Raw genomic sequence first — 4,204 nt, forward strand, 5'->3', positions numbered from 1 at the left:
CAAACTTTATATGCCTCAGTACAGGGGAACGCCAGTCCAAAGGCAGGAACAAGTCAGCTGAATCTCAATATTCTGCTAACTTATGTTTATCTCATAAGAAAATAAAGACAGATAAAAATAAGAGGATAATTAGGGAAAATTTCAATGCTCTTGATTGCATTCCTTATAAAATGACTTTAGGTATTTAACGAAACAGGGCAAATGCAGAGATTGAAAAGAAGCATTTGGGATTGCTTCAAAGCTGATCTGTATGAGATGGGAGTTGCTCTGCCACATGAACAGGTGACCAATGAGGAGTGTCCACTCTATGTATCATACAATATTGCTTCTCTGTAACAGCCTTCTAATAACACTTCCAAGAGTCTTTGTAAAATTCTAAATGTCCAAGTCTTTGCAATCATACATGCTTGTCATTACTGTATTCAAACAAGGAGCTAGAAAACCTAGTTCCCTATGTTCTTATGAGAATATAGCCTCCTCTGTCCTAAAAACAATGGGGGAAAAAAGACAACAATGGAAAAATTCCATAAAAGGGGATCCTGGGCTGAATATTCAAAGAATAAGCAGTTTACAAACCTAGAGAATGTTTCTAGGTATTTATAACATGTTACTCCTTCATTTAATTATTAAAATGCATGTGATAATTATTTTTAAAAGATGGAATCTAAAAGTAGTTTTGACTTGTAGTTCCCTGATGGCTAAGAATGCTGAACATTTCTTTAACAATTTCTCAGCCATTTGAGATTCTTCTATTGAAAATTATCTGTTTAGATCTGTACCTTATTTATTATTGGATTATTTGGTTTTATGATGTCTATTTTCTTGAGTTCTTTATGTATTTTAGATATTAGCCCTCTATCGGATGAGGAACTGATGAAAACCTTTTCTCGTTCTGTAGGTTGATGTGATCCTGTTGATGATGTCCTTTGACTTACAGAAGCTTTTCAGTTTAATGAGGTCCCATTTAATTGTTGACCTTAGTGCCTGTGCTATCAGTGTTTTGTTTAGAAAGTTCTCTTCTGTTACAGTGTGTTTAGAACATACACCTACAGAAGCCTGATTTTTTTTTTTTTGTATTAAGAATCCAGGAATACACAATTGGAAAAAAGCATATTAAACAAATGGTTCTGGTACAACTGGATGTTTGTATGTAGAAAATTACAAATAGATCCATACTTATCTCCCTGCACAACATTAAAACCAATTTTTATAGCAAGAAATAAGATTTCTTGCCAGAACTAGGGAAAATTCACCTAAAATTAGAATAGAATGGCCTACTATAAATTTATCAAATACTTTAAACACTTACCAACTAAACCAGTGATTCATCAAGTCATTTCACTATTAGTGTAATGACTTGCAAATATGTACATAGGATTTCAAATTATGTTAGTATACGGTTTGCTTATTTGCACACCAACAAGATCCTTTTTTAAAAAATAATGATGTTTTCTGACTACAGTACAATGGAATGAAATAATGTGATTGTCAACCGAACATATGAGCAAATATTCAACCTGGAATTGTAAGTTTACTCAGGTTCACCCCGCTAGAAGCAGGAGGACTCTCACTTGAGAATTCCAGCTGATATTTTTATGTTAGCCCACAGTGCCTGGAGCCTGTAATGCTATAGCATTTAGTCAGTAAATGTCATCTGACTTTCCATGAGATTTGTCAGGAAATCTCCAAACTATGTCGAAGCTAGTAAATTTATCAGCATTTTCCCTTGAGTGCTAAGCTCACATGCCAATAGATAACATGAGTAGGTTTCCAGTGTTCTAAGTGTTTGAATAAATGAGAAAGTTTTGAAAACTAAGTTCAATGACTAATTATTCATAGGTATTTGACTTAAAATGTGAGTTGATTTAGTTAAAATTTTCTTTTTAATTATATATAACTTGTTTCTCATCTATAGATAATAAATATATATGTTTCAAAGTTAAAATATGTATTCACAATTCTTGAGAGGTTACCATTTCTTCAGAAAATTCTTTATGAACAAAAAATTCAAGAAAATTACAACAGTAGCTTATGCCAAACCAAAAATATTAATCTGATATAATACAAATCTTAAAAAGCATTAACACAGACAATGTGAGTATAGAGTACTTTTAAATTATTTCCATAACACACTTACAATTTAAAATTTAAGATAGATATAAATAATAGCATAACCTAATGCATACTTACATGTCAAAATATATTTATTTGTATGTTATTTAAAAATAACAAAATTACAGATGTCATTATATAGCAGTTCAGATATTGAAAGGGCTACATAAGCTTTCCCATACAGTAATACCTTTAGTATTTCTACCTGGAGTGTCCTGGACTGTTGAAAGCATGCAAGATCGCTGCTGAAGAGAGAACAGCAAAGGAGACAGAATACAGTGTGCTTGCCAAAGTGACAGTCAGTCCTCAGCCCAACCAAAAAATTCAGTTAGGACACATTTCCCAGCCCTGACCTTCTCTAAGACTCAGACACGGGTTGTCAATACTTGATGTATTAGTTCCATCCCACAGTGTACCTTGTACAACAAGGCAAAGGAAAGCGCAATGCAATCAATGGGACCTTTCACATCAGAAAGGATTATTTGTCCTTTGAAATACCTATATTTTAATGTTTTATTAATTGCTGCAGACCCTTTTTAATCCCTGTCTGAATAGAATGGGTCTCTAGTTGCAGGTGGACAAGGAGTCGGTAAATGACAAACAGAAGCTACACGAGAGATTGTGTAGAATCTGAGGGTATTGTCACAAAGTGAACACTAGTCTTTTATATAATACAGAAAACAAGGGGGTAGGATGTCACAGCAGGCAAAGTACATTGAAGTTATCAGACACAAAACAAAGGAATGACTTCAAAAGGACTTACAGGAACCAGGTAATATTTACAGTAAAGCAAAACAGCCCTGCCTCAGGTCAGCTAATGACAGGTAAGGATTTCACACCCTAGTCACAATTTGTGCTACTCCTTTGAGCCATGTGAAAGCTAGCACCAGGGGATTCTTCTCTAGCAGACCTTCTCATGAATAATGTAACACCATAAACCCCCTATTTCCTAGGCCTTGATAAATTCTTGCATGAGTGTAACTTGGCTGTTCTTTTAAGTATCTGTGGAGAATCTCCATTTGTCAGAAGAATTCACCAACTTGTTTCTAATATGCAATGTAGCCTGCTATACCTGGCTGTAGAGAAGATCCCTGTCTCAGGGAGATTCCCTAACTCTCTCATGGTAAACCCACCTATTAGCTAGGCCATTGTGTATTCCCTTGTTTGGGTGAGACTGGCTACTGTCCTAAGTAATCACTCTGCAGACTAGCCCTGAGCTATTCTAGCTCCATTCTTTGTAATGCCTAATTAGTTTCACTGTCTCTAGTAGAAGTAAAATTGAATGTTACTTAATAGGTAATCTCACTGAATTTCTACTGAATTTCAAGCTCGCTGGCTTCAAGGATTTTCTAGGACTTTGGAACACTGCTGGAGGTTTACCTATGTCAGAATTCAATCTTTAAAGGCACTTATAATAAAACAATACTGAAAGAGAACACGTGGATCCATACACCAGACTAACACAGGGATAGGGTATGAGTATACAGGTTATGAGAATGCCTGGTTCCAGAAGGTTGAGTTTCCTTGAAACTCCCTGCCTCATGAGTGCTTCCAAGCAGACTTCACTGGAGTGTGCATAGCAATTTATTTTTTCACAGAATATGTTCTCTGTAAAAAATCTTTCAAAGATCATTCATTGAAAATTTTTCAAAAATGAAAGTGAAAACTTAAAATCTCAATTTAAAGCCAATATAATGGCATGTAAAAGGAAGTAAACAATTTAAATATCTATTTTTATATATTAGTTTTAATTATTACCAACTCAAAGTGTCCCAATTTTTGAAGTGTCTTTAATCCTGTCATCTCTTACTCAGATTGAGTGAAGCAGGACTTAGGATACTTGTGTGTGTGTGTGTGTGTGTGGTGTGTATGTGTGTTTGTGTGGTGTGTGTATGTGTGTGTGTGTGTTTGTGTGGTGTGATGTGTATGTTGTGTGTTTGTGTGTGTGTGTATGGTGTGTGTTTGTGTGTAATTTGTGTGGTGTGTGTGTGTGTGAGTGTGTGTGTGTTGTGTGTGTGTGTTGTGTGATGTGTGTGTGTGTGTTGTGTGTTTGTGTGTGTGTGTTATGTGTGTGTGTGTGTGTGTGTGTGTG

This window comes from Mus caroli, chromosome 7 (genome assembly GCF_900094665.2).
Source record: "Mus caroli chromosome 7, CAROLI_EIJ_v1.1, whole genome shotgun sequence".
NCBI lineage: Eukaryota > Metazoa > Chordata > Mammalia > Rodentia > Muridae > Mus > Mus caroli.